The sequence below is a fragment of the Ovis canadensis genome, chromosome 10 (assembly GCF_042477335.2).
Source record: "Ovis canadensis isolate MfBH-ARS-UI-01 breed Bighorn chromosome 10, ARS-UI_OviCan_v2, whole genome shotgun sequence".
Classification (NCBI taxonomy): Eukaryota; Metazoa; Chordata; class Mammalia; order Artiodactyla; family Bovidae; genus Ovis; species Ovis canadensis.
The window spans coordinates 70305954-70324573 of record NC_091254.1 but is presented as its reverse complement, the minus strand read 5'-3'; the positions used below and the strand labels follow the sequence as shown (position 1 = coordinate 70324573).

Here is an 18620-nt window from a genome sequence, read left to right as displayed (position 1 = left end):
AACTGATACATGCATGCAGGCTAAGTCACTTCAGTTGTGTTCAGCTCTGCGATCCTATGGGCTGTAGCCCGCCAGGCTCCCCTGTCCATGGGATTCTCCAGGCAAGAATACTAGAGTGGGTTGCCATGCCCTCCTCCAGGAGATCTTCCCAACCCAGTGATCGAACCATGTCTCTTACATCTCCTGTACTGGCAAGAGAGTGCTTTACCACTAGTGCCACCTGGGAAGCCCATGAGAATCCAATACATTCTAGATAATAGGAAGGTAGGATGAACTTGACTACTCTTGGGGATATGCTCTGACTTTATATGTTTATTAGCCAGTGGAATATTGGGATTATAAAAAGATAACAAACATGTTTTCTATTAAACGAACAATCAGATAAATTGAGATTGGGAAGGCCCCATCCAAGCAAGTTGGCTTGGCCATAACCTATTTTTGAAAATTAATTTACTAGAATTATATATACATCACTCTTGGGTCCTTAGTTCATGGCACACTATAGTGAAAAATACATCTTTCACGTGTGTCAAGCCTTCAGAGCTGACTACCATATACCCTGGACCTTTATAACTTCATTAAGTTGACAAATGTCACCTAATGAGACCTCCTGGGAAATGATTCTGGTATACATTGTCCACAAGGGATAACTAGACATCCATTGTAAGTGTGTTTTGTTTGTTATAATCTTACCCAGGCTTTGTTGTTGTTGTTGTTGTTGTTGTTGTTGTTGTTGTTTTGAGTAACATTGCTTTCCACTGCCGTGTCAGTTTCTTCTGCACAGCAAAGTGAATCAGTCATATGCATAAAATTTCCTTCCCACTTAGGTCACCACGGAGCACCAGGTAGAGTTCTCTGTGCTATACACTAGGTTCTCATTAGTTATCTATTTTTACGCCATGCTAATCGTCTCTGTATTGTTCCAATTTTAGTATATGTGCTGCTCAAGTCAGCACCAGCTTATTTGACTTATATTTATCAGTGGTCAGTGTATAAAATTATTTTATATTGATTGATATCATTTGTTATGTATTTGGCTAAAATATTAAGGCCATAATGATAAAATAGAATTTATTGATAAAACATTTTATTGCTCACTATAAAAGCAAAACTGAGAAAATATTTGCAAGATAGCTTTAAAATCTGTGCTTTTAAATGAAAAGGAGCTTTTTAAAAAGAAGTTTCATCATCTAATTTATGGAAATAGTAGGCACCAAATAAATTTAAATGTGTTTTTTTCAATTATAAAAAAGTACTTAGATGCTTCTAGGACAAGAGGCATAGTTCTGGCTATTATGGAGAGTACTTTAAAAAAATGACAGTCTAGCATAGGAGTTGGGCCATGATAGAGAGAGTAATAATTGTCATACCAGAGTTAGGATAAATCACTGGGGAGAAAAAGATTAAATCCAGATGGGCTCAGGAAAGTCCTCTGTATGGAGATGGTGTTTACACCAGTCTTTGAAGGATGGAAGTTCTCTTTCAAGTCACGTTCTTAGATACATTTATATCGTACATCTGATAAAATACTTTTCTATTTTGTATTAGTTAACATATCTGAAATGTGCTTTCAGCATGCCTGACTCTGCCCAGTTTGGTCAGCGCTACACAGATTTGTTTTCTGAATTAATCTATATATTGGAATGTCTTTGTTTCCATTTGTTAACAAGATTGAACAAATATTCACAGCTGGCTCAGCCCTGCCTCTCTGAAGTCACAGTAACATCTTCCAAAGTGAATATTAATGGTTATTACCAGTGTCTGATTAAATAAAAAGTTTGTCTAGCATTACAGCTAAATATTAATTAATACTTGGGTTATAATGTTGACAATTTGAATCTTATATGATACCCAACAGATATTAGAAACTCAAGAAATATTTTCAAAAAATATTTTAGTGAATTTTAATTGGTTTATCTCAACATTTATATTGGGAGAAGGCAATGGCACCCCACTCTAGTACTCTTGCCTGGAAAATCCCATGTACGGAGGAGCCTGGAAGGGTACAGTCCATGGATCGCTGAGGGTCGGACACAACTGAGCAACTTCACTTTAACTTTTCACTTTTCACTTTCCACTTTCATGCATTGGAGAAGGAAATGGCAACCCACTCCAGTATTCTTGCCTGGAGAATCCCAGGGACGGGGGAGCCTGGTCGGCTGCGATCTATGGGGTCACACGGAGTTGGACACGACTGAAGCGACTTAGCAGCAGCAGCAACATTTAGGCTAAATATACACTCTTTTTTTCCATAGCTTTTTGAGGGTGTATGTGCTAAGTAGCTTCAGTCGTGTCCGACTCTGTGCAACCCCACAGACGGCAGCCCACCAGGCTCCTCCGTCCCTGGGATTTTCCAGGCAAGAACACTGGAGTAGGTTGCCATGCCCTCTTCCAGGAGATCTTCCTGACCCAGGGATCAAACTCTCATTTCTAATGTCTAACCTGCATTGGCAGGGGATTCTTTACCACTAGCATCACCTGGGAAGCCCAGGTTTTAGAGTACGAAGGAACAAATAAGCCATTTATATATGGTAAAGTGCTGATTGGCAGGAGTTGGCTCACCAATTTATTTGTAACCATCAGGCTGGAGGAGCAGTTAGGACTCAAATGTGATCAGATTCCTCAGGCACGTTAGAACTGCAGCATTGAGTTGCTATCCTCATGGCAAGCTTCCTGCAGTTTATCCTGCTTATTTGTCCTAAGCTACTGGCTTGGGAAACCGACTTTGGATTAAGATATTCAATTCTCACTTCTACATCTATCCATCTAAAAATGTTTACCCTGATCCAGCATTTGGATGATGAATCCAGCCTTATTAACCAGCATACAGTACTGTTAATATTTTTGCTTTCCTAATTTAAAATTTTTATTTTCTGATTCTGTATCTGCCCTTGCTCTTAACTTGAAAATTCTTCTTGAACTTCCACAGTCTCCCCATTTGATTTTTTTTCCACCTTTTGAGACAGATTCTTCTGTTTTCATTCCTTACACATAGGCCTATTAAAGATGTTCTTTTGTAACCTCTTATAGCCTCACTCCCATCATTGTTTCAAATGGAGATCAAAGAAGCAGCAATGTTAACCGTTCTAAACTCTGATCTCTGTGCATCTGGGCATTTCTAAATTACCATATTAACTCATGCTGGTAACTATAAAGATTCAAATATTTTATAACAGTTGTAACTATTCCAGAAAAATAAAAACATTAAGTCCAACACGTAAAGTAAAAGCTCTTCTACAATACAGAAATGAGTTTCTTGTATTTATAAGTTTTTCAGTGGTATAAATATTGTTTTAACTTGAAAATATGCCAACTTAAAATATATCCCAGAAAAAGTTATAATAATTATAAAGGATAGATATTTCAAGTTGACTGAGAATCACTGGAATGTTTTCAGTATTACTGCAATGGAAATTTTACTTCTTAGAGTTATGAAGATACTACCACATAATGAATGGATAAATACCAAATTCTCTCTGTGCTCCAGAATGATGTTTCTTATCACAAAATATTTACTTTGCCTACTTTCGTAGCTGATAAAAAATCTTGCTCAATGCCAATTTTCTAGACAATTCTTCCACTGTATTATTAACAGTAAGAGTTCCTCATTTTCTTTCTTCGATTCAGATGAAGCACTAAAAGAAAGGCCACAAACTCTGAAATCACCTTATAACAAGCAACATGACTTGGGTTCTACAACTTTTTCCATGAGACAGGAAGCAATTGAATGTCTCCATGGCTTTATTGAAACTTTTTATAAGTCTAGACAAAAACTTACACAGAAGCTGGTTGCAACCTTGTAACTACAGAAAGAATATGTGCAGAATGACTCTCCACTGAGAGTCAGTAATTCCAATTACACTCATGATCTCTGGGAGTAGACCCGTTTATTTGTTTGTAACTTAGTTACAATTCCAAATATTTTTGGATCTTGATTTAAGCTTCATGAAACTGAAGATTTCATAAACTAGTGAAAAAAATCAACTTGGTATTAGGACTTCATTTTATACTTTAATTCACTTGTAACACTATATTATAAATTGATACATTAATATTTTCAAATTTTGATTTTTTATCTACATACAAACAGATTTTGTTAGCATTTAAGTAAGATGACTATTACATAGAAATGCATGGATTAGGAAATGCTTTTTAAGATCAGAATATTTATTTTAAAAAACCAGTCTCTATAAAGACAAAGTTATTAGGCAATAACCAAGATGTCTTTGTAAATCATCAGTAGTGTTTTGTGATTAATGGCCCATTGATAGTTGAATTTGCCTCTTAAATAAAAGAAGCAGCAAATCAAACCTATTTGACTCCTGGTAAACTTTAGTTTAATCCTGTATGCTGTGTCTGTCATTAAATCAGTATTGCTAGGTCTAATAAGGTTGAAATGGGTTATCAGAATAGGAAGTTAGGTTGATTAAGATAAGTAACAGGAAACGATCATATCTATTTTGGGTAGAAAGTGGTAAGTCACTATACTGCTGCTGAGTCGCTTCAGTTGTGTCCGACTCTATGCAACCCCAGAGACGGCAGCCCACCAGGCTCCCCCATCCCTGGGATTCTCCAGGCAAGAACACTGGAGTGGGTTGCCATTTCCTTCTCCAATGCAGGAAAGTGAAAAAAGTGAAAATTGAAAGTGAAGTCACTCAGTCGTGTCCGACTCTTCGCGATCCCATGGACTGCGGCCCACCAGGCTCCACAATCCATGGGATTTTCCAGTCAAGAGTACTGGAGTGGGGTGCCATTGCCTACTCCAAAGTGAATATAAGGACACAGATATTCTATGGGAATAAGTTAGTGCCTCCAAAGTTTCTAGAAACAGAAACTTTGTTTCTAGAAACTCTCCAAATTGCTTCCCTGCTTCTGCATATTGGCTATGTGACATCTGCTAAACTACTTTCACTCTAAGCAAATTAACTTCCTTTATTTCTCTCATCCGGAGGGCAAGTGTATCATAATCTTTCCAGTTACATCCAAGGTCTAGCCTTGGTCTTAATTCTAAGACCGAGGGAGAGACTCCTATTAACTGTTTGGTTCTTTCTCCTGGTCCAATTATTTTTAAAGAGAGGCCAAAGTTATGTTTTGCCCAAACATAATGGGGTAGTGTCAGGTGGGATACAATGCCTGTACATGTAGAGAGAGTTTCTCGGAAAAGGCGAATCATGGTGAACTGGGAAGACACCCAATACAAAACTAAGTCATTATTATGATCTTATCAGATTTTATTAGCACATTAAAGAAAACACATTCATAACTGTTTTGAAAGGAGCTCTCATGCAAAGAGCTTTCCTGTCGATAGAGAAGCATAAAGATTAGGTAGATAGGGTTTCTACTCTCTAAGTGCTTATAATTGGATGTTTGTGGTACTTGACAATTTCATTACCTCATTGTTGGCTATGGGATTATCACATATTCATGGTACAAAATTAATATTTACCAACTTAAAAAGTAATCTATTTTACTTTTTTAAGCATATACATAATAGTTGCATAGTTTTATGTGTAAGTTTACTAATGATGATTTCAGTAGACCAATCAAACAGCAATAAGAGACAAAATATTTGAGAAGTCAGGGAATCATTAACTTATTCGTGGTGTGATTGCTGTTTTACAGATCCAAGAGGTCTGTAAGATACAGAAGAGTTGACTCCATAACTCTTCTACAAGGTCAAGGCCAGCTTTCGATAATCTATCAGCAATTTTAATTGATTCTTAAAATTGTTAGAAAAGTGTATAGATCTTATTTGCATCTATACAAAAGGCTTCCCTAGTGGTTCAGTGGTAAAAGAATCCGCCTGCAATGCAGGAGATATGGGTTCAATCCCTGAGTTGGGAAGATTCCCCAGAGGAAAAAATGGCAACCCACTCCACTGTTCTTGCCTGGAATATCTCATAGACAAGGGAGTCTGGCAAGCTACAGTCCATGGGGTCATAAAGGTCAGACACAGTTGAGCTATTGAGCACACAAACACATACAAAAGTGTAAAGCTGTAGGGAGAGTCACTTCTGGTGAGTCAGTGGCTCCCTTTGGTCCCTTACTCTCACCTTGTAAAGCTGACGTGGATTACAGGGCTCCTCATTCCCAAACCGTCCATGCCTTCACATCTCAGACTGAAAGACAAAATCCTCACTACAGGAGAAGGCAATGGCACCCAACTTCAGTACTCTTGCCTGGAAAATCCCATGGGTGGAGAGCCTGGTAGGCTGCAGTCCATGGCGTCGCTAAGAGTTGTACACGACTGAGTGACTTCACTCTCACTTTTCACTTTCATGCATTGGAGAAGGAAATGGCAACCCACTCCAGTGTTCTTGCCTGGAGAATCCCAGGGACGGAGGAGCTTGGTGGGCTGCCGTCTATGGGGTTGCACAGAGTCAGACACGACTGAAGCAACTTAGCAGCAAGCAGCAGTAGCATGGGCCCAAGACCTCACAAAGTCTCCTCCTCCCTCTTTGCTCTCTGAACTGATCTAGAACCTTCTCCTGCCCATTCGACTTCTGACACACTGCTCTTCTCAGTGTCTCTCAAACATCCCCAGAAGTTTTTACGTTTGCAGTTTCATCTACAAGTACTGTTCTTTTCTCAGATGCCTGCATGGCTCCAGGCCTCATTTTCTTCAGGTCTAAAATAACAACACATTCTCCACAGCCCAGCCTTTTCTATCCCAGTTGCTTTATTTGTCTCTGTATCTGGCGTGCAACATACTCACTCAAACTAAAGCATGAGGGACTTTGTTTAATCTAACTACAATTTTCTGTCATAGAGTTTTAAATCATTTTATAAAAACATTGAACCTAGGAAAGTTGTGAAATCATGTTGGGAGATCTTTTAAAAGTGGGAAGTTCTTACCAGTCTTTAGCTTCTCTAGTGCCTCAGATGGTAAAGAATCTGCCTGCAGTGCAGGAGACCTGGGTTCCATCCCTGTATTGAGAAGATCCCCTGGAGGAAAGGCAACCCACTCCAGTATTCCTGCCTGGAGAATTCCAGGACAGAGGAGCCCACACATGTCCATGGGGCCGCAAAGAGTCAAACACAACTGAGTGACTAACACTCTCTTACCAGTTTGGGAGAGTTTATGAGCAATCTACCCTAAACTTAGTGAATAAGTTGTGATTACTTCACATGTTCTTGGTACAGGTGGTTGACAAGCAGTCAACAGGCAATGGACTGTATGAGATTTGGAATCAGAGGAATAGTATTGAATATCAGTGTTGCCACTTCCTTACTTGTAATTTTGGGCAAAGAGATAAAATAGTACTGTAATAATAGTAATAATAGTAAAATAGTAAAATAGTAAAAATAGTAATAATAGTAAAAAGATAGTAATAATAGAAGCTTAAAATATATGAGTAAATAAGTGAATGAACTTTTGTAAACCACTTACAGTTTTTTATTAAAGACAAGTAGAACTTATAATATTTGGTTCACTTAGTTGTAATGAGGACGAAATAAAATATGAAGATGCACTATAAAGTGAAAAACAATGTTAGTGTTTTTACTCTTGGAAATCAGGAAAGTAATGAAGTAAACAAATAACTGGAAGAAGTTTATACAGCCTTGTGGGTAGAATACTGGTCAACACATTGATATGCACAAATCTAATCGCAGTATAATTGTAAAAGTATAATAATGAAAACCTAAATATAGTAATATTTTTGTCAGATGACTATGTTCCAGCTACTAAACTAAGAATATTAGAGCATTATTGCTAGGAATCACTACTGCAATCCTATGAGACAAGTGATTATTATCATTCCAACTTTACAAATGAAGAAAGTGAAAGAGTAACCAGTCACATATCACATAGCTAGTAAATGCTTCAACAGTGACTGGAATTGGTACGTTTCTTAGTCAGTCAGTATTTTATGCACTCAGATTGATATTGTTAACCTAAATTAGTAATAATACATATCCTTCCATCAGTTCTACTTTCCTCTTTGAAAGTAGAACTATAAAAGGTAAAGAAAATTAATTAACATTTGTTAGGATTCAAAAACAAATATACAAATTCTTCCACACATTTTAAAAAAAAAAAAAAACCTGCTGCAATGAGTCAGAAAAACATGAGGTCAGGGGTGTTTATATAAATTTGAAATAAACATACAATAGGATACATCCTCAGTGGCGTTGGTAAATTTTATTGCAGGATGTGCTTCTTAAGGAATTCACAAATAAAAGCCCTCAAGAGTTCCGGCCCAGCTGCCCCTCGTAGAGCATAATGGCTCTTTGGCCCTCTGTTCCACCAGAGGTCACCGCTCCACTTGCCCAGCAAGGCCTCCAGGTGTTGAAGGCAGGTCCTCCCTACCCCAGTGGTGACCCCCAGGCACAGAGAGCGATTTCCTGGGTCTTAAGGGAGGATGATCCATCAATATAAGTAAGCTTTTCTGCTCCCATAGAATTTGTAGAACATGCAAGGAGGTGCTTAATTACCCAGGCCCTAGAAATTCCAATGCACCTCTTCTCATGCTTGATTATATGAAAAAGAGCAATAAAAATTGCTGAAAGACTGTGCTTTGAATGAGGTTGAAACCCAAGATGTAGAATATAACAGAATTACCACTATCTTCAATTTTTTGTCATTTGAAAGATCAGCTTCTGCTGTGAACAACTTTTAGGTGTTGCATACAGAAGTGGTTTTTTTCTCCAATGTGATTTTTAACTTAAATGCTGATGATGGCAAGAAAGAATTTCAGGGGGTGAATAAAATGTACTTACAGGCAAAACAGCCATCTGATTGTGAACTTAGCTCTTGCATACTAAACAGGAGAGTTTTGTCTCTTGTCTCATAGCTACAGAAAAGCAGGAAGTATTTGGAAGGGAAAAATGAGGATTGGGAGGAAGTGGGGGCTGGGGAGGTCTGGTTTGTCTATGTGACACACTTCTTACTGGCACTATGCCCAGAAGTGTTTTCATACTGTTTTGAAAGACAGAAGCTGTATAAGAAAAACTCTAAAGAGACTGCTTTTCCTGAGAAAACATTTGAGACAAGACAGTCAGGGCAAACCAGGCCAGTATGGGCCATGAGACCAAACCAGACCAGGTGCGGGAGCCTGGTCAGTGTTGTGAAAAAGGCCAGAAAGAACAGTGAGGTGAGATGCCCAGAAAAGATACTGACCCCAAGCTCCTTGGAAGACATCGGGGTTGGGGGCAAGTAGAAAAGGCAGCTTTGTGTAGTGGAGGCAGGGGAAACAGTAGAGAGGGAAACACTTATTTTAAACTAGAGGGTAATGATCATAAAGAATTGTCGACTAGGAGATTAAAAATAAATGTTAGGATTTACCTAAAAGAAACAATGAAATATATACAAATATTTATGTACATGGGAATTTGCTGCAGTATTATTTATAATAATGAAAAATTTAAAGTAATCTATATGCCTGAAAGTGTTAATCTCTCTGTTGTGTCTAACTCTTTGCAACCCCATGGACTATAGCCCCCAGGCTCCTCTGTCCATGGAATTCTCCAGGCAAGAATACTGGAATGGGTAGACATTCCCTTCTTCAGGGCATCTCTCCAACCCAGGCATTGAACCTGGGTCTCCTGCATTGCAGGCAGATTTTTTACCATCTGAGCCACCAGGGAATACATATATATAATATAGGAAATATATATATATTTTTATATATGACATATGTGTGAGTATGTAAATATCAGAATAATATGTAACCATTAAAATGTATATCCTAACAATATTTTAAGTCTAAATAAGTATATAAAGTTTAAAGTTAGATACAGCAGCATTACATATGTAGATATATAAATATATCATGATATACATATATAATACATATACATGCATGTATATGTATGTGTGGAGAGAAGAAGAGAAAGATAATGAAAGGATACATCAAAATGTCAAGACAGCAAAAGAGACACAGATGTATAGAAGAGTCTTTTGGACTCTGTGGGAGAAGGCAAGGGTGGGATGATTTGGGAGAATGGCATTGAAACATGTATAATATCATATGTGAAATGAATCACCAGTCCGGGTTCAATGCGTAATACAGAATGCTTGGGGCTGGTGCACTGGGATGACCCAGAGGGATGGTATGGGGAGGGAGGTGGGAGGAGGGGTTCGGGCTGGGGAACACGTGTGCACCCATGGCAGATTCATGTTGATGTATGGCAAAACCAATACAATACTGTAAAGTAATTAGCCTCCAATTAAAATAAATAAATTTATATATTTTTAAAAAATCAACAATGGTTATTTTTTAGGTGATGGAATTGTATATGATTTTAATTTACCTTCTCTGCCTTTCTGGTGTTTTTCAGATTTTTTAAAAAATACCAGAGTTCTCCTTTATAAATTCTTAATATTAAATGTCACTTATAAACATTTTTTTAAGTTTTCAATAATATCTAATACTATTTTTAATCAGTTTTTATTGATGTATACTTGATTTACAACATTGTGTTAGTTTCCGCTGTACAGCTAAGTGAATCAGCTATACATATATCTATCTACTCTTTTTTAGATTCTTTCCCCATACAGGTCATTACAGAGCACTGAGTAGAGTTCCCTGTACTATATAGTAGGTTCTTAATAGTTAAATAAAATGTAAAGTTCCTCTCTTCCAGTTCCTCTCAAAACCCTGTAATGCTCTGAGTCACATCTCTTGGTGTTCCCATATTTATCTATGTTTGTTTTCCATTCTTTATTAATTCTTATCAAGATTTTAAATAATATGTTTATATCTTATACTAGTTATTCTACATATGCCCCGACTCTTTCTCTGCTCTTTATTGACCAATCCCACTCCTGTATATATATCTACAAAAAAATGAAACTACTAATTCTAAAAGATACATGCACCCCGGTGTTCATAGCACCATTTACATTAGCCAAGATATGGAACAAATTCATTTCCATCAACAGACAAACAGTATATGTATACATGTATGTGTGTGTGTGTGTGTATATGTTCAATATATATATGTTCAATATATATGTTTAGTATATATATATGTTTTATATATATATATATATATATATATAAAATGGAATATTACCCAACCATAAAAACTGAAATTCTGCCATTTGCAGCAACATGAATGAATCTAGAGGATAGTATGCTTAGTGAAATACGTCAGACAGAAAGAGACAGATGCCATATAATATCACTTGTATATGAAATCTAAAAATTAAAACAAATATATATATATATATATATATATATATATATATATATATGCAAAACAGAGATTCAAAAACAAATGTAGAAACTGGTGGTTACCAGTAAGGAAGAGGAGAGGGAGGAGCAAGACAGAGGTATGGGATTAAGAGATACAAACTACTGTGTATAAAATAGATAAGCAATAAAGATATATATTTATAGCAATGGGAATTATAGTCATTATTTTATAATACCTTTAAATAATCTAGAAAATGTTTTATAATCTATAAAAATACTGAATCACTATGAGGTACTCCCAAAACTAAAATAATGTTGTATATCACTATACTTCATTGAAGTGAAAGTCAATTTACATCAGCAAGGTCATGTTCTTTCTGGAGTCTCTAGGGAAAATATATTTCCTTACCTTTTCTAGCTTCTTGTCATTGTTCAATTGCTCAGTCATGTCTGACTATTTGTGACCCCAAGGAATGCAGCACACCAGGCTTCCCTGTTCTTCACCGTCTCCAAGAGTTTGCTCAAACTCATGTCCACTGAGTCAATGATGCCAACCATCCATCTGACCCTCTGTCATCCCCTTCTTCTCCTGCCTTCAGTCTTTCCCAGCATCCGGGTCTTTTCCAATTAGTTGGCTTTTTGCATCAGGTCGCCAAAGTATTGGAGCTTCAGCTTCAGCATCAGTTCATCCAGTGAATATTCAGGGTTGACTTCCTTTAAGATTGACTGGTTTGATCTTCTTGCAGTCCAAGAAACTCTCAAGAGTCTTCTCCAGTTTCACATTTCAAAAACATTAATTCTTTGGTGCTCAGCCTCCTTCATGTTCCAACTCTCTCATCATACATGACTATTGGGAAAACCATAGCTTGCACTATATGGACCTTTGTCAGCAAAGTAATGTCTCTGCTTTTTAATATTCTGTCTAGGCTCATAGTTTTTCTTCCAAGGAGCAAGCATCTTTTGAGTTCTTGGCTGCAGTTACTGTCTGCAATGATTTTGGAGCCCAAAAATATAAAGTCTGTCACTGTATCCATTGTTTCCCTACCAATTTGCCATGAAGTGATAGGACCAGATGCCATGATCTTCACTTTTTGAATGTTGAGTTTTAAACTATCATTTTTTTTTTTAGTTTTAAGAACATATTTTATTTACTTCAGTCGATATCCAAAGGTAGCATTTCAACATGTGGCACCAGCGGCATTTAAAGTTTTTAATAGCTCCGTGTATCTGCGGCCACCATTTTGGATGAGGCAGTCCTAGACTATATCTCCATCCTCAACCTTCATTGTTGTCTCTGGGGCTGCTCAATGAACTATAAGTTAATCGCTGAGTGCATCTTGAAAAACTTTCTCTATTACTGTTTTCTCTCATTACTGTTTTGCTGTGTTTAAGCTATCAGTTTTACTCTCCTCTTTCATCTTCATCAAGAGACTCTTTGGTTCCCTTCACTTTCTGCTTATAAGAATGGTGTGATCTGCATATCTGTGGTTATTGATATTTCTCCACACAATCTGATTCCAGCTTGTGCTTCATCCAGCCCAGCGTTTTGCATGATGTACTCTGCATATATAAGTTAAATAAACAGGATGAGAATATACAGCCGTGACATACTCCTTTCCCAATTTGGAGCTAGTCCACTGTTCCATGTTCAGTTCTAACTGTTGCTTCTGGTTTCTCAGGAGGCAGGTAAGGTGGTCTGGTATTACCAACTGTTTAAGAATTTTCCACAGTATGTAGTGACCCCCAGTCAAAGGCTTTAGCATAGTCAATGAAGCAGAAGTAGATATTTTTCTGGAATTCTCTAGCTTTTTCATTGATCCAACAGATGTTGGCAATTTGATCTCTGGTTCTCCTGCCTTTTATAAATTCAGCTTTAACATCTGGAAATTCATAGTATGTATTGTTGAAGCCTGGCATGGAGAATTTTGACCATTACTTTACTAGTGTGTGAGATGAGTGCAATTGCGTGGTAGTTTGAACATTCTTTGGCATTACCCTTCTTTGGGATTGGAATGAAAACTGACCTTTTCAAGTCCTGTGGCCACTGACGAGATTTCCAAATTTGCTGGCATATTGAGTGCAGCCCCTTTCACAGCATCATCTTTTAGTTTTGAAATAATTCTGCTGGAATTCCATTACTTCCACTATTTTTGTTTGTAGTGATACTTCCTAAGGCCCACTTGACTTCGTACTCCAGGATGTTTGGCCCTAGGTGAGTCATCACACCATTGTGCTTATCCAGGTCATTAAGATCTTTTTGTATAGTTCTTACCACCTCTTATTAATATCTTCTGCTTTTATTAGGTCCATACCATTTCTGTCCTTTATTGTGACCATCTTTATATGAAATGTTCCCTTGGTATCTCTCATTTTCTTGAAGAGATCTCTAGTCTTCCCCATTCTATTGTTTTCTCTGTTTCTTTTCATTGATCACTTAGGAAGGCTTTCTTGTCTTCCTTGCTGTTCTTTGGAGCTCTGTTCAGATGGGTGTACATTTCCTTTTTTCCTTTGCATTTTGCTCCTCTTCTTTTCTCAGCTATTTGTCAAGGCTTCCTCAGACAACCTTTTTGCCTTTTTTACATTTGTTTTTCTTGGGGGTGGTTTTCTAGCTTCTAGAGACCATTTATGTTTCTGGAACATGCCCAGATTCCTCTTCTTGATACCCAGTCAGTAGTCTCTCCAATCTCTCTGACTCTGACTTTGACTCCTATGCTTTCCCCTTTCACTTATGAGGACTCCTGTGATTACATGTGATTAGAATGGTCTATCTGGATAGTCCTGAATGATCTCTACATCTCAAGATCATTAACATGTCTCTAAAGTCCTTTTGCCAGATAAGAAATTCACAACTTCTGACAACTTGACCATGACCATCTTGGGGGTCATTGTTCTGCCTGCTACCATGGCTAAATATAAAACTCCAAATCCAATTATATAATCTGCAAAATTACAAAATAGCTAAATGCCTGACTTTCCAAGTCTTCCATACCAAGGGTAGGCACTGGTCAGAAAGGAATGTGACCCTTAGACCTGGAATGGGGATACTTGAGCAAACACAGATAAGTCTGACAACCATTCTCTCCCAAATGCCTGTAAGCCACCCCTGTCAGAAGCAGCACCTCCTCACATGTCTTTCTTTCATTGTTCCCAGAGAAGGCTTCTTATCCTCCCTTTGTTCCTATTCAGGTTCCACCACTTCTCACTGTTTTCAGGTTTGTAAAAGATCAGATCTCAGAATGTCCCAGATGGTGAAAAGATTTGGCCTGGATGCCACTTAGGAAAAAGATAGTGAATATGCCGAAGAGCTTATAAGACTTTCCTATGATACTTTAATAAAAACCTGGGGAATACAAATGTAAATGATTTCTGAAGATGGTGGTCAGATATGATGGAACATAAGGTTAGAGTTATTTGAATTAAGCCATTTTGATCTCATTGTGATTTTTTGTTTCGTTTTGTTTTGTTTTCTCTTTTTTTGGGGGGGAGGGGGGGGAGTGGGATGGAAAGGCCACCATATGCCACAGTGGGGATCTTAGTTCTCTAATCAGTGATCCAAGCCAGGCCCTTGGCAGTGAGAGCAGGGAGTCCTAAGCACTGGACCACCAGGAGATTTCTGTGATTCTGATTTTACTGCATCAGTTTTGAGTAATACTCAGTGACAGTTTGGTTGATTAACTGAAGCCTCATCTCAGTAATGATCTCTATTCAATGTGCCTGAGATACTAAAACTTCCCTGGCATACATTAAAGGGCAAAATTCAGAGGCTCAGGGAGATGGGAATCTTAAAGTGGATCAATTATATGCAGCCTGTTCAACAGCTGCCAACTAAATCCATTGAGGGGACTCAGAGGAGCCTTCCTTCCTGAAGACACTAGGAAACATGTTGGTGTGGGGAGCTTGGTGGTGGCAGTCCACTGAAGGCTGGAGGTGACAGCTGGGAGATGCTGCCACAGAATTGAACTTGCTGATTGTAGTAGAAACAAGAGAACCCCACAGAGGCAGAGACCAGAAAGTAGCTTCTAACCTTCAGAGGGAAGATGGGAAAATTACTATAACAGAGAGAAGAAAGGGAGGTTCTGATCTAGAAGGATTTATGATTGTGGCTGGGCTTCCCTGGTGATTCAATGGTTAAAAAAATTCACCTGCCGATGCAAGAGACGCAAGAGAAACCACACACACACAGGTTATTAAAGGCAACAGGGAGACTTAGGGCAACATAGTGGGGACAGATTTGGGAGATTTGCTCTTTGTCACAAGAACCCCAAGGGCTTCCCAGGTGGCTTAGTGGTAAAGAATCCGCCTGCCAGCACAGGAGATTCGGGTTCAACCCCTGGGTCGGGAAGATCCCCTGGAGAAGGAAATGGCAACAAGCTCCTGTATTCTTCCCTGGGAAATCCTATGGACAGAGGAGCCTAAAGGGCTACAGTCCATGGGGATAGCAAAAGAGTCAGACACAACTTCAACAACAACAATGGTTGTGGCTAGTTAATCACTGTGTCCCTAAGAGTGAAATATATGAGAAAACATGTAAAAGGTACCCCAATGAATATGATTAAAACAGCAAAACAAAAATCTAGGTCCAGTGAGTAGAAAAGTGACTTGAGTTACCATAGTGGATATTCATAACATCAGACCCTAGTTTCTGAACACAAGCCAGCAAACAGACTCTGTATATCTGAAGTGAGAGGAAATCTGGGTCCCCTGGCATAAGGATCTGAGATAGAATCACACATTTGTAACTGTCTTCTATTCCTCATGTATCCTTAGGATTTCCTGCCTGGCCATGTGTTTTGGAAATATTTTCTCATTTTAGGATTTTTTTTTTATACTTATGTACCTATAGAAGTAAATTTTTTAGAACGGATACTAGGAAGCATGTCTTTCCTTGCATATCTGAATATGTCTAATATATGTTTTTACATTTAAAAGGTATTATAGCTGAAAATAAAATTTTGAATCAACGTATTTTCCCCCAAAACATTTATTCTTTGCTAATAACTTTTAAAGACACAAGAATTAGAGTGTTGTTGGAGGCAAGTCTGATTCTTGTTAAATTATAGGTAACATGGATTTTTCTCTCTCAGCTTTGAGGTTTGAGGTTGACACATCAAAGCTAGAGAGTACACCAAGAAGAGAAACTAGCATAAAATTATATATTATTAAATATTATAGTATCTTACAGAGTTGTGGTAAAATTAACTGCCTTATATTTCAAAATGTTTGTTAATAAAATCTTTATCTGATACTTAAGAGATTATGTTATTATTGTAACAATAACCACATAATCAGCTAAGGAGTTTGCTAACCATACCTAAACAAACACTGGATGGGGCTTCTTTCCTCCCTTCAGAAGTCTAATAGAGTAAGTCTGGACCTGGGTGTTTGCATTTTTAACACATATCCCAGGGAATTCTGATCTTCTTCAAAGTTTAAAGATAATTTTCTATACATTTTTCCCAGCAAAATCTGCCAGGTAAGAGGCACTCAGTAATTATTTTTTAATGGGTGGAATGAAGGAATGAAAGCAAATTTGAAGGGAAACTGAAGTCTGAGACCAGTTGTCTCTGTGAGGAATGCTTTACTTCGTCTAGTGATTTGATGAGCCAATCTGAGTAGGATAAACAGTGCAGTGTTGTGGGGTGGTGGCAAAGAAATATAAAATCTCTGAATCTTCATCAATGAAATGGTAGCATTGCTCATCAGGCTCATTATAAGGAACTGCTTTCTCTATCAGTCTCCCAGCTCATGTGTGTGCATATGTGTATGCTCAGTTGCTCAGTCGTGTCCAACTTTTCTGTGACCTCATGGATGGTAGCCAACCAGGCTCCTCTGTCCATGGGCTCTCTCAGGCAACAATACTGGGCTGCCATTTCCTTCTCCAGCGGATCTTCCCAACCCAGGGATCGAATCCATGTCTCCTGGGTCTCCTGCATTGGTAGGTGGATTCTTTACCACTGAGCCACCTGGGAAGCCCCATCCCAGCACACGTGTGCTGTGCTCAGTTGTCAGTCCTGTCTAACTCTTTGCAACCTCATGGACTGTAGCCCACCAGACTCCTGTCCATGAGATTACCCAGGCAAGAATACTGGAGTGGGTTGTCATTTCCTACTCCAGAGGATCTTCCCAGCCCAGGAATCGAACTTGCATCTCTTGCAGCTCCTGTATTGGCAAGAAGATTCTTTACCACTGTACCACCTAGCAATAGGTACTAAATAGATGGGTGGCTCTTATTCCGGCAAATACTTATATCTTTGATATACAACTCAGTGTACTCAATTGACACTGTTGAGCAGTATATGTATCTTTTCATTGAAGTGTGAAGATCGAAGTCATGAAACAAATATGGATTCATGCTAACCTGAGCACATTATTTTCAGTGGCATTAATTTTTGTCACTACAGTATTGCCCCTTTGATGTCAGCTGAGTTATAGAAAGCAAGAAATAGGCTTGTGAGAGAAACAAAGACATATCCTAATGAGATTTAGGTCCCTTTGCTGCCCTTATTTTCTATTGTGAGCACTTATTAATTATTATGAGAAAAGGTGCTTCTTAAAAACTTAGGAGACTTACTCAAATGCAATTCCCACTCAGGCTTCACTAGACTTTCCACTTCACACTCCAGTACTCTTGCCTGGAAAATTCCATGGACGGAGGAGCCTGATAGGCTACAGTCCATGGGGTCGCAAAGAGTCAGACACAACTGAGTGACTTCAATGTCAATGTCAATGTCAGTTGAGATCAAGACTTGGAGGAAATCTATGATAACAAAGTTCTCTTCAGCCTGGAATTTTTCCCAACTTCACAGAGTCCATTCCAGGGGCCGAGATGAAGAGTCCAATCCAGGAAGTGTGTATGCAGATCAGAAAGGGTCCACTGACCTAGTTTTCGAACACCCAAGAAGATTTGCTCTTAATTTTAAGCCATGCATGTAACTTAGTCCATTTTGGTTTCAAGCTCAGATGGTAAAGAATCTGCCTGCCATGCGGGAGACCCAGGTTTGGTCCCTGGGTTGGGAAGATCCCCTGGAGATAGGAATAGCTACCCACTCTAGTATTTTTGCCTGGAGAATTCCATGGACAGAAGAGCCTGGTGGGCTCCAATCCATGGAGTCAAAAAGAGTGGGACACAACTGAACATCTAACACTTACACTCAAAAGTCTCAGATGAGTCCTATGGGTTAGTAGCTAGCGCATCTTCTGGAGCGACGTGATCCCCTCAGACATGGAAGGGACAGGAAAGTCCTGCGTTTCCAGGGATGTGCAACTCTCTTGTTTTTTTGTAGCAGCATCTCATACACAGTGATGATCTCAGTCCCCTGTTCAGCAGAAGCTCCCAGAACCTCTGGAGGGGGGTTGGGGGGGTGGGACAGGGGGTGGATTGAGTCATGTTTCAGAATCTGAGTAAGCAACTGGTGGGCACAAGTGTTTGAAGCAGCTGGATTCTAGTAAATGGACAGTAATTATCAGGAAGTAATATCA

At 38.6% G+C, this 18620-nt stretch overlaps 1 pseudogene; it reads right to left on the bottom strand.

The window, feature by feature from the left end:
- Nucleotides 1-896: 896 nt before the first annotated feature.
- On the bottom strand, nucleotides 897-956 carry LOC138447019 (U6 spliceosomal RNA; annotated as a pseudogene).
- Between the last annotated feature and the right edge of the window lie 17664 nt (nucleotides 957-18620).